Consider the following 13,245-nt stretch of genomic DNA (forward strand, 5'->3'; position numbering starts at 1 on the left):
CTACTGGATTCCCGTCTTTCAAGAGGTAAAGTCCACTTCTTGGTCCACTGGAGAGGTTTTGGACCCGAAGAGAGGTCATGGGTACCCCTGAAAGATATTCATGCTCCTCAAACGCTTTCGAAAAAAGTTTCCATCAAAACCATGGAAGGAGCGTCCTGAGGCCGATCCTGAAGAGGGGGGTACTGTGAGGATTCAGGGATCGCGGCATCCGCGCCCTGGTTCCCCTTCTCCTGCGGTTACTCCCGCTACCGTGGCGCGCGCCTCTCGCTGGCGTCACTCACCTTCGGCGGCCCTGGGGGTTCCCCGCCATGCTCTGCATCCTCGGATGCCCGCAGGATCTGCATTCCCGCATACGGCCGCCATATTCCCCAGCCGCGCGCCTGAACAGCGCACGCCGGGTGAGGTTAATTTATTCACTGCTCTTGCAGTGAAGACCCGCCCCCAGCACACTAAGAGGACCTCCTACCAAGACAAGAGTCCTCACCTGCCTGCCAATCAAGGGGACCTATCCAGGATAGCTCCACGCAGTCCTCCAGGCCTGCCCCAACCTCTGATTGGCCAGTCACACTTTATAATGCCTGTCCTTCCTCTTACTCATTGCTCGACATAGTTTTCACTTGGATTACTACTCTGGCGTTTTCTCTCTTATTCTCTCAGGTTACGACTTGGCTTGGCGGACGTCTCTCTCTGGCTCTAGACCCCTGCTTGGACAAACGACCTTCCGGAATTCTCCAATCCCAGACTTTGGCTAACGGCAACGACAACGGCATTTCTACACCGGTACCGGCAAGTATTGCTAGCTAAATACACCTGGCCTGGCAACGCCAAATCACCACACTCCGGACACGCTCCCTTTGCTGCGGGTGCGTGCTTCTATACGTTCCTCACCTCAGTGAAAGGAACGGGTCTGGTCTGCGGGCAGCACCGGCGTAACAGGGAGAGAGTCATATTGAGAGGAGGGGAAGAAAGTGTCATTTAGGGGAGGGGGAGAGAGTGTCATATTGAGGGAAGAGAGACATGGGGGGGATGCTGACTTGTGGGGGGATGCCGACATGGGATGCTGACTTGGGGGGGGCTGCTGACATGGAATGGGCTGGGGGGATGTGGAGGGGGTATTGTGTGTTTGATGTGGAGGGGGGTATTGTGTGTTTGATGTGGAGGGTGGTATTGTGTGGCTGAGGGGGAGAGATGGGGGTATGAGAGATAGATGGGGAGTATTGTAAAGGTTGATATTGAGGGGTTATGGGGGAGATATGAGGATGATGATGATGAGAGGTGCTGGAGGAGAGATGACGATGATAACGATGATGATTTAACCCGTGCGGCCCCAATTTTTTTTCCTTGGAGCAGTTCGGCCCTTCTCACTTTACGAGTTGGGCAGGCCTGGTTTACAGTCTCATGTTTTAAAAACAAATTCTTTATTCAGAAAATATACAAAACGCAACATCTCCTTTATTAAAGAACGGCAAGTCAAAACATATACAGTGGGATGGTGTGCAAAACAGTCTGCACCAGTACAGTCCTCGAAGGCAGCAAACAGGCCAGGTTTTCAAGGTAACCTTTGAAAACCGTGCCTGTTTGCGGCCCTCAGGGACTGGAATTGTGCAGGTTCTGTGTGTGTGTGTGTACAGCAAGTTAAAACATTTCTGTATAAATACAAGTTAAAAAACACACAACAACATCTCCTTTATTTAAGTACAGCAGGGCAAAACATGTACAATACAGTTTAGCACAATGGTATGGTCTTACCTGTGATTAAAAAAAATCTTTGTGGTGCATGCGCGAAGGCAAGGAGTATGGCAGCATAGCCCAGTAGCTCCGTGCCTCGCTCCAAACTTTAATAAAATAAAAAACGATTAACCGAACAATACACACGCAAAAATACAGCAAACGGTAGCTAAAGCAGCCGAGATGTCCAAGAAGGTAGCCAAAACCCCCCCCCAAAAAAGGGGTTACCTGAATATTTCGGAGGAGGAAGATCGAGCAGGACAGCCACAGTAATGGCGCCCACCTCCCGCACGGGATTCGAGTCAGACGAGGAGGGAGACCCAGGGGAAGATCAGGGCCTCCTACCGGTGAGACGCTGCGACTTCGAACGGTTATATACAGACCTGAAGTCAATGCTCCAAGCAGAGATAAAAGCCCTAGGCAAGGAAGTGGGGAGCCTAGGGGCAAGAACTCACGAACTAGAGGCAAAGGTGGATGCCAACGCCAAAGTAAGCCAAAGAAACACCAAAAAACCAGCAGACCTACAGACACAGATTAACGACCTTAAAGAGAGGCAAGAAGATGCGGAAAACCGCGACCGCCGTAACAATGTCCGCCTCCGGGGGATCCCGGAAAATATCGGGGACTGTGAGGAGCTCGTGGCGCGGTGGCTCGAGTATATGTGCCCAGAATCCCCAAAAGACAAATTGCTCATGGATCGTTGCTACCGGGCGCTGCGCTCAAGACCGCAACTCAGTGAACAGCCGAGGGACATTATCGTGCGGCTTCACTATTATAAGGCACGAGAAGAGGTGCTGCAACGTGCAAGGAATGCACCCCTCTTGGAGTTCGAAGGCATAAAAATTGCCGTTTACCAGGACATTGCACCGTCCACCATGGCCCGTCGCAGGGGGCTATGTCCCATTACTACTCCGGGATGGCGCGATTCGCTATCGCTGGACATTCCCGTTTGGACTGCTGGTGGTCCGAAATGGGCGCCCAATAAGCATGAAGTCGCCAGAAGAATGGCCAGCGTTCCTCAAGAAATTAGGGTTACGAGCGGGCCCCACCAGGCACTGACACGGAAGAGGCAGTCCCAGGCTCCTCGTGGACCACAGTGGGAAATACGACCGTGGAAGGGGCCGTCCAAGGCTGAGGAAACCATAGACTCACTACAGTTTCAATCTACACCAAGTTTAAAAGTTTACCGTTAAATCAGTTAAAAGTTGCACTGTTACCCCGAAAAATATTAAAGGTACTTCTTCTTCACCCCCACGAGCTCCGGTGGAAGATGACTGAGCCCTATCGGTAAAAGGATAAGAACAGCGGAAACCTGTAAAAAGCCTTACCTCGTGACTGCAGCATGGCGCTTAAGATGGCGGAGCAGGGGACCCCACAGTGGTACGCAGAACCAGGAAGGAAGGTGCTGGCGGGAAGATCTGTCCGAGCGGGAAGAGCAGCCGATGACGCGTCCACACAGGTGAGCCGCCCATTCCAAAATGGCGGACCAACGAAGCACGTCACAGGAAGGGGCGGTCCGCACGGTGGCCATCTTGGAGGTGGCGGATGACACGAAAGGCCCCGGCAGCAACGTCACTGGAGGGCGCCGGGCAACATCCCTGTACCACATAGGACAGCGCACTAGCAGAGCATCTCGGACACCAGGAAGACAAAGCAGGAGCACGCAAGAAAGATGACAGGCGGAGAAGAACAGTCAGCGAGTGGGAGATTGTACCCCATCCAAGAATGGCGAGCAGGAAAAAGAAAACAAGAAGGGGTGGGAACGAAAGTAGAGGGAGGGGAAGTGATAAACGGTTATATTAGAAAGTAGCAGAGAACGGGAAGAGAGAGAAGTAATAGATGAGAGTGAAGTAGGTAGACAAGATGGAAGGGAAGTGATCATTAGGATAGGAACAGAGACGCAATGAGATAACAAGGGAGATAGTAGGAGGAGAGGCAGCAGGACAGGGGATATAGAGAAGCAGAAGCGGAGACTGGAATAGTTAAGTGACGGAAGGGAAAGAAAGTGAGGAAGGAGGAGTAGGTAGATAGGATGACTGAAGGGAATGACATAGTGGAGGGTAAGTGTAGGTTACGACGGAAATAGGAAGGAACACAGGGGGGAGAGACACAGACAAAGACGAAAGAAGGAAAAGATGAGACCGGAAAGACTGCCCGCAGACACAGCGCAAAGACAGAACAGGGTTAAGAAGAGGGTTTGGAGGGCACAGTCATAGAGTCCAGGTGCCACCCCGAAATAGTAAGCAATGAAGTAAGTTCTTCTGAGAAGACTTACCATACTACTGAATAGACAAGCACCCAGGAGGCTCAGATAGGTCACGGATATACACCACATATAGAGGTATCAGGGTTCAACTACGAAAGCACTCGGGGGGAGGTAGGTCGTCACGGAGAGGGGAGTAGAAAGCAGTCAACAAGCAGGAAAGTACACAAGGGAAGGGGAAAGGTGCTTGAAAGAGTTCTTCGTTTCCAGTGACAGTAAATAAAGGAGTGGGGCCGGGCGGCAGGGTTGGCGCCTGCCCCGGATTCTGCATGAGCCAACCGCCGGGACAAGTTATGACATCAACCCAGGTAACCGGCGAAGTCCCTTGGGAGGGGATAACAGTGAAGGGAGGGGCGGGGCGCGAGGGGAGGGGGCGTCTCACCTCCCACACTGGTCACCCAGGGGCGTTGTTCTTAGAGCCAGGTTACGCGTACCAAGGTCCTGAGAACACAGTTTTTGTATTCGGTTTATGTTTGTCTCATTGTTTACCCCCCCCCCCCTCTTGTATCCGCCTCCCCCTGTCCTAGCACACATACGTTCTGAAGACGGAGGAAAAGCAGAGCACCAACAGCTGAAGAAGCAGTCACAGTGGTGGCCGGCACACAAGAGGAGGTCACACCTGACACCGGAGCAGTCACCAATTGCAACCAAGATGAGTAGAGAGCTAATTATGATCTCACATAACGTTAAAGGGTTTAATAGCCCCATCAAGCGCAGAATAGCGTTTAAAGAATACAGTCGTATGAAAGCAGATATTATCTTTTTACAAGAAACCCACTTCTCACACACCAATCATCCAAAATATTTAGATAAGAGCTATAGATCGGTCTATTTGGCCTCGGCCAACGTCAAAAAAAGAGGTGTAGCTATTATAATTCACAACAGGCTAGCGTTAAATATAGATAAACAGTATACAGACAAGGAGGGCAGATTCCTAATTCTGAACGGTACAATACACGGTCAACCCCTAACATTAGCCTCGATATATGCCCCATGCGAACAAAGTTCAGCATTCTTTGACACTCTCTTTGATAAAATACACAAAGTGGCAAAAGGGAATATTTTCCTGGCAGGTGACCTTAACCGCACTCTAGACCCTGACTTAGACAGATGTACGAGACCTAACCCTTCTCACAAACAGGGCATACAAACAATACATAAAGGCCTGCAAGACTGTCAGCTGATAGATATCTGGCGGGAACAACACCCAAGCGCACGCGAATATACATTCTTCTCCCACCCCCACAACCGATACAGTAGGATAGATTACCTCCTAGTATCAAACAGAGTGGTCCCGGTGGTCAGCCACACCGAGATACATGGAATCTCGTGGTCAGATCATGCACCAGTAGAGCTGAGGTGCACACTAGAGGCGCTAGACAGACCTGGAGCAAACTGGAAGCTCAACGAACTCCTCCTAAAATCACCCGCTACTGAAAAAGAAATAGGTGAGTGGATCAAAGACTACTTTCGAGAAAATGAGGGCAGCGTTATGTCACAATCCACGCTCTGGGAGGCCCATAAGGCTACCCTCAGAGGTATACTGATGACTATCGCAGGTAAACGAAAGAGGGAGAAAGTGACGAAGATAACAGAGCTGCAGGAGAAAATAGCACACCTCACTGCACAACATACAATTAACAAATGTCAGACCATATGGAAGGAACTGACTGTAACTAAAACCAAGCTTAATTTGGTGCTATCCTCCCAAGCCGAAAAGGAGATGGCATGGTCTAAGCGCAGATACTATGAGAAGGCCAACAAGCCAGATACCTTACTAGCCAATAAGCTCCGAAATAAGCTTCCAAATTAGCGTATAGCGACCATCAAATCACAGGGGGGTGACCTTACCTCCGATCCTAGACAAATAGTGGAAGTGTTTAAAAATTATTACGCGACACTATATGATGGGGACAAGGTCAGCCACAACCAAAAGACCGCAGAGACACTGGAGAAATTCCTAATAGAGGCGAATTTACCTACTTTGGGAAGGGAGGACAAGGAGGCACTACAAGGGGATTTCACCCTAGAGGAAGTAACGGAGGTAATGAAGGCCCTTAAGCCAGCCAAAGCCCCCAGGCCGGACGGCTTTTCTAATTTATATTATAAGAAATTTAGTAAGATCCTGGCTCCCCACTTGCTGAAATTATTTAATGGGATACTAGCAGGGGCGCCCTTCCCGGCACAGATGCTCCAGGCATCTATCTCGTTGATCCACAAACCCGGTAAGGACCCGGCAGACTACAAGAGCTACCGGCCCATATCCCTGATTAATTTGGATATCAAAATCTTTTCTAAACTAATAGCTAACAGGGTGGGCATTGTCCTTCCTGGGTTGATACATCCGGATCAAGTGGGTTTTATTGGAGTTAGGCAGGCGACAGACAATACCAGATGGATTATAGATTTGATTGATTTGGACAAAAGGAAAAATATCCCGTCAATGGTATTAAGTCTGGATGCCGAAAAAGCCTTCGACAGGATTGACTAGCCCTACCTAAGAGACGCTGGGGGCGTTCGGCTTCGAGGGGCGCCTCCTGGAGGCAATACTAGCTCTCTATAATGGTCCCACAGCAAGAGTGCGACACCAGGGTTTCCCCATAGATGTATTTAACATCCGTAGCGGGACGAGACAGGGTTGCCCCTTATCACCTTTGTTATTTGTCCTTTGTATAGAGCCCCTAGCAGCCCATATCAGGTTATGCCCAGTTATAGCAGGGATCGAAGTAGGAGAGCAAGCGCATAAAGTGGCGCTATATGCAGATGACGTGATTTTAACGTTATCAAAGCCGCTTACCTCCCTGCCCAACGTGTTTGAGATCTTAACATTCAACATGGTCTCGGGTTTCAAAATTAACCAGACCAAGTCGGAAGCTCTTAACATCAACCAAACCAAATCGGTCGAAAAATTGATAGAGCTCAACTTCAATTTTAAATGGCAGCCCTCCGCAATCAAATATTTAGGGGTATATATCACTAAGGAATACAAAACATTATACAAAGCTAACTTCCCCAGAATAATGAAGAAACTGAGGGAGGATCTCAGGGTCTGGGCGGGCTACAGTATTTCATGGTTTGGTAGGATAAATAGTGTAAAAATGAACCTCCTACCCAAAATGTTATATCTGTTTCAAGTCCTCCCAATACCGCTCATTCAGGCTGAGATTCTGGCACTACAAACTCACATTATTCGATTTATTTGGAACAAAAAAAGCCCACGAATTGCGAAAAACATACTGACAAGGCCAGTGACGAAAGGGGGGTTATCGGTACCTTGCTTGTTGGCATACTATAAGGCGGCACAATTATGCCAAATTGTCCAGTGGCACTCGAACCCAGCCAAACGACGATGGGTAGCCCTAGAAAAAGAATGTTACGCACCTGTGACATTGCACGATCTGATCTGGCTTCCAAAAAAAAGTAAGAAAGCAACAGGGACGCCACTCTGGGCAATTGCGAACTCGCTGGTGGGCTGGGAGTAATCTAAATTTAAAGCTAAGCTGACCACACTACAGTCATTGATGACCCCCTTGGTGGGGAATCCGGATTTTGCTCCAGGGCTGTTAGGCGACAGATTTGTAAAGTGGACGCAAGCGGGTTATAATAGACTAAAAGACCTGGAAGGAAGGAAATTTATCAAGACGTTCGACATGATCAAAGCAGAAAAGAAATTACCAAACTCAGAATTATTTAGATTCCTCCATGTCAGGGCATTCTATAATAAATTCCCAGTTCGTCCGGCACGAACCAATTTTTAACAGCTGTGTTCTAGAGAAACGGACACAAGGGGACTAACTTCTAGGATGTATAGGGAGGTGATCTGTCCAGAGACATCTGACGCCCCCCGACTGAAATACATGCGACAATGGGAGACGGATTTAGGGGAGACTCTAGAGGACGAGGAATGGGACCAAATATTGCAAGCGGCAGCTAAAAGCTCAATATGCGCCACGTTAAAGGAGAACGCATATAAAGTCCTAATGCGGTGGTATCATACCCCATTAAAACTCTCTAAATTTGTCAGGGGATATTCCCCGCTCTGCCCAAAACAGTGTGGGGAAGTCACTGACCTAAAACATATGCTGTGGTCCTGCCCAAGCGTGGTCCCGATTTGGGAATCTATTAGAGAGTGGCTACAAAGGATTCTCAACTTGGAGAGCCCCCTGGACCCGTGGCTGTTCTTAGTGGGCAGACGGCCCCAGGGCGTGTCCAATGCGACACACAAACTGGTCGCGCATTTTGCAACCGCCACGAGGTGCGAGATCGCAGCATTGTGGAAACAGCAAGATTTACCAGCTATACCCAAAATCAGGAATAGAATTTGGCATATCTGCCAGATGGAACAGTTGACGAGTTGGGTCAACGACTCTGGCTCCAAATTTCTAAAAGTATGGGCCCCGTGGCTAGCCCACACAGACATCCCGGGGATAGATGCCGACACAATTTTGCATTAATAAAAACAGATGCGTTCTCCTTTGACGGAGCAGACCAGACGAAGACATAGAGACGGATAGAGTAGGGCTTGTCAAAAAGTCAACAGGAACCGACAGGTGTACATACCGAGGTGCAGCTCCTCCCCATTGAAGAAGCAGCCTCCAGTGCTCCCCCATTCCCCCTTCCCACAGACCCGCCCAAATACCCATATGTGTCTCGCCCCAGTCCGGTAAGTCATGTTTGTCCAAATGAAGTATCGTTACATGTAGTTTGTCTAGTCTGTCTGTATGGTCTTTCCGATAAAGTTGGGTATATAGTAATGTATGCTAATGGGTGGTGATGCCATGTATGCACTATATTACCAAATAAAAATGAAAGTTATAAAAAAAAATATATATATTTATTCATAAAATACAGTATACAAAACGCAACATCTCCTTTATTAAAGAAACATATACAGTACAGTGGGATGGTGTGCAAAACAGTCAGTCAGGCCTGCACCACTATAGTCCTCGAGGGTAGCAAACAGGCCTGGTTTTCAGGACAACCTTGAAAACCAGGTCTGTTTGCGGCCCTCCGGGACTGGAATTGTGCATGTCCTGTGTGTGTACAGCAAGTTAAAACATTTCTGTATAAATACAAGTTAAAACACACAACAACATCTCCTTTATTTAAGTACAGCAGGTCAAAACATGTACAGTACAGTTCAGCACAACAGTATGGTCTTACAGTACCCGTGATTAAAACAGAAAGTCCACCAGATTGTCCGTCCATGGCCGATTCCTTGCATGGCGCAAAACGCCATTAATGCAGTCTCGAACGCCTTTTATTACAGGATCTGTAATTGTATAAAAGCACCGCAATTCCCCCAGAATGGTCTGTCTTAAATTGGCAGGAAGCGCCTTTTTTACGCGATTTCCTTCGTAGTTCCCTCTAAAGGCCCAGTCGCAGTACAAAGAGTAGGGCACATGGTGCTTAAAAAGTAACAAGGCATACTTGTGGGGTGCACCAGCACTCATCACCCTATACTCCTCCCTCAGTGCTGGTGGCAGATCGCACAGGGTGATGTCGGGCACCGTTTCGATGCGAGCGAATGTAGGTCTTCTGAGAGTGGGTGTGCTTGAGGCGACGGGCGATGGTAGGTTGTCTGGGAGGAAGCTTTCCTCCGGTCTTGGTCGCCGTGTTGTCTCCTGCCGTGGTCTTGATGGGGTTGTCATGTCCTCCTCAACGGCATACATGTACACTACATCTTCTGGTGGAGAGGGTGCGCTTGGTGATGAAAGGGGGTCGATGCTCCCTTTCTGCACATCCATGTCACCCTCCTGCTCCGGCGTCGGGGAAACCGAGGCATGAAAACCGAGCAAATGATGTATATCCGCTATGTCAGCCTCTATCTTCTCCATCCGTTGATCCATATGTTGCATCCGTTGATCTATATGTAGCATCCGTTGCTCTATATGTAGCATGGTCTCCAGAATCAAATCTATCTTTGCCAGCACAATAGAGTTCCCGGGATATCCACACTTATCCCATTCAGCATCCGGTCTAACGAGCTGCTTCTTGTGCATGGCGTGTGGACATCTGGGTGGATGGGTGCAACGGAGGATGAGATGGGGGTTCCATGGAGAGAAGCGTCAGCGTCGTCAAAGAAGGGTGGAGGAGGTGACCTGTGGATATCCGGTAGAGGAGAAGTGGCAGCGTCGTCGAAGAGGGATGGAGAAAGTGAACTTTGGATTTCCGGGCGAGAAGCAGAGTCGTCTAAGAGCTAAGGAGAAAGTGACACGTGGATTTCAGAGGCACCAGCGGCAGCGTCGTCGGATAGAACTGGAGAAGATGGCCTGTGGGTTTCCGGGAGGGCGGCGGCAGCGTCGAGGACGAGGGGTGAAGAAGATGGGCTGAAGATTTCCGGGACAGCGGCGGCAGAGTCGTCCAAGCGTATGCGAGGAAGTAGTCTGCGGGTTCGATGGGTTGGCTCCCGTTCGTTTTGCGTCGAGAGTACATCACCGTATTTCTTCTTGACATAATAAGGCTGACGTCTATGAAAACCCTTAGCCTTTGGGGTCAGCAGAAGGTTTTGTTTGTTGGCCTTTGCCTGACGCTTTTGCCTTGGCGTGGAAACGGCAACCGCCTTTCGCTTTTTCTGCATGACAGGCACGGCAGAGGCTAGTGGGTTCCTGCGTCCGTAGAATCGGGGTTGATCCATGGAAGCAGATGGCATAATGCAGTATCTGGACAAGGGCAAGTTCAGATAAAGATCATCGAGTGGTGGGCTATGCAAAGTGTGTAACCTTTTATGCATGGCGGCGAGGTACAGGTGTTGAAAGTGGGCGTACTCTAATGTGAGTCATTAACGTATAAATACACCATCCATTTAGTGGATTCACTGCACATTGAATACACATCGACTAAAGATCGAATATACATTCTTGTGTTTGTATTTCTTTCTACTCGCAGCAATGCCTATTAAAAAGATTTCCAAGGATCTCAGCATGCGAATTAAGGAGATGTACACGAGCGGACACCGAATTGCTGCTATCCAACACTGGTTAGCTACTTCTGGCCTCGTTGTGCCAGCAACCACCGTGAGCTATCATGCACACGGAAAAAACAGAGAATGCAAAAGAGCACCAAGGGTAACTAACGCGTAAGTATTTTTATACAACTTAAAAAAAAAAATTATATCAAATAATGTACTGTACCTAATATTTTTGTTATTTCTGTAGATTTATATAACAACAGTATATATATTTTGTATATTTATACTAGCTGAGAGCCCCGGCATTGCCCGGGATGTTTGTGGTGTGGGTGTGGCATTTGGGTGGCTGGGGGGGAGTGGTCCACGCGGCCCATGGCGGTGTGTGGTGGTACTGCTGCTGTGGCTGTACTGATGGTGATTGTATCGGGTGCTGATTTGGGAGGGTTTGGTGTTGATGTGGGGATGCGGATGTGGGGGTGCTGTGGGTGTGGCGATGGGGGAGGTGCGAAGGTGCTGATGTGTGGGTGATGGTGTTGATGGGGTCTGGGAATGGCGGGGGGCCGAGGATACCGGTGTGCTGATGTGGTGGTGCTGGGTATACCGTGTGTGTGTGTGTGTCTGTGTCTATGTGTGATATATATATATACAGTATAATGTGTGTGTGTGCATACACGTGTGTGTGTGTGCATACACGTGTGTGTATACACGTGTGTGTGTACACTTTGCGCACACGTGCGTGTGTGTGCACACGTGCGTGTGTGCGCACACGTGTGTGTGTACGTGTGTGTGTACACGTGTGTGTGTGTATCTACGTGTGTGTGTGTGTGTCTACTTGTGTGTACGTGTGTGTGTGTCTACATATGTGTGTGTGTCTACATATGTGTGTACGTGTGTGTACGTGTACGTGTGTGTACGTGTGTGTGTGTACGTGTGTGTGTGTGTGTGTGTGTGTGTACATGTGTGTGTGTACCTATATGTGTGTGTGTGTGTGTGTACATGTGTGTGTCTACATATGTGTGTGTGTGTCTACATGTGTGTACATGTGTGTGTGTCTACATGTGTGGGTGGGTGCACATGTGTGTGTGTGTGTGTGTGTGTCTACATGTGTGTGTGTGTGTCTACATGTGTGGGTGTGTCTACATGTGTGGGTGTGTGTGTACATGTGTGGGTGTGGGTGTACATGTGTGGGTGTGGGTGTCTACATGTGTGTGTGTGTCTACATGTGTGTGTGTGTCTACGTGTGTGTGTGTGTCTACGTGTGTGTGTGTGTCTACGTGTGTGTGTGTGTGTGTGTGTCTACATGTGTGTGTGTGTGTGTCTACATGTGTGTGTGTGTCTAATGTGTGTGTGTCTACATGTGTGGGTGTGTCTACATGTGTGGGTGTGTGTGTACATGTGTGGGTGTGGGTGTACATGTGTGGGTGTGGGTGTATATGTGTGGGTGTGGGTGTCTACATGTGTGTGTGTGTCTACATGTGTGTGTGTGTCTACGTGTGTGTGTGTGTGTGTGTGTGTGTATGTCTACATGTGTGTGTGTGTGTGTGTCTACATGTGTGTGTGTGTGTGTCTACATGTGTGTGTGTGTGTGTCTACATGTGTGTGTGTGTCTACATGTGTGTGTGTGTGTCTACATGTGTGTGTGTGTGTGTCTACATGTGTGTGTGTGTGTCTACATGTGTGTGTGTGTCTACATGTGTGTGTGTGTCTACATGTGTGTGTGTGTCTACATGTGTGTGTGTGTGTGTGTCTACGTGTGTGTGTGTGTCTACATGTGTGTGTGTGTGTCTACATGTGTGTGTGTGTGTGTGTGTCTACATGTGTGTGTGTGTGTGTCTACATGTGTGTGTGTGTGTCTACATGTGTGTGTGTGTGTGTCTACATGTGTGTGTGTGTCTACATGTGTGGGTGTGTCTACATGTGTGTGTGTGTCTACATGTGTGTGTGTGTCTACATGTGTGTGTGTGTCTACATGTGTGTGTATATGTGTGTGTTGGAGGAGGGACGGAGGGATGAGGCCGGAGAGGAGGGAATGTGTGTGGGGGGGGGGGGGGGGGGAGCTGCTTACGTTACAGCAAGCATGTCAAACTCAAATGCTATCAAGGGCCACATTAAACAAGGTTTAAGTTCAGGTGGGCCGCAAAAAAAAAAAACTTACATTTTCATAGAAACGTAGGTTTATTTCGAGAAGTACAGTGTGTGTTTGTGTGTGTGTGTGTGTGTGTGTGTGTGTGTGTGTGTGTGTGTGTGTGTGTGTGTGATGACCTCACTAACCGAACAACAAAAAAGCCAGATGTGAATGATTCTGAACCCATTAACCAGTGTCAGGATGCCCCCTCTTCACAAT

Source organism: Ascaphus truei, chromosome 3 (assembly GCF_040206685.1).
Source record: "Ascaphus truei isolate aAscTru1 chromosome 3, aAscTru1.hap1, whole genome shotgun sequence".
Lineage (NCBI taxonomy): Eukaryota > Metazoa > Chordata > Amphibia > Anura > Ascaphidae > Ascaphus > Ascaphus truei.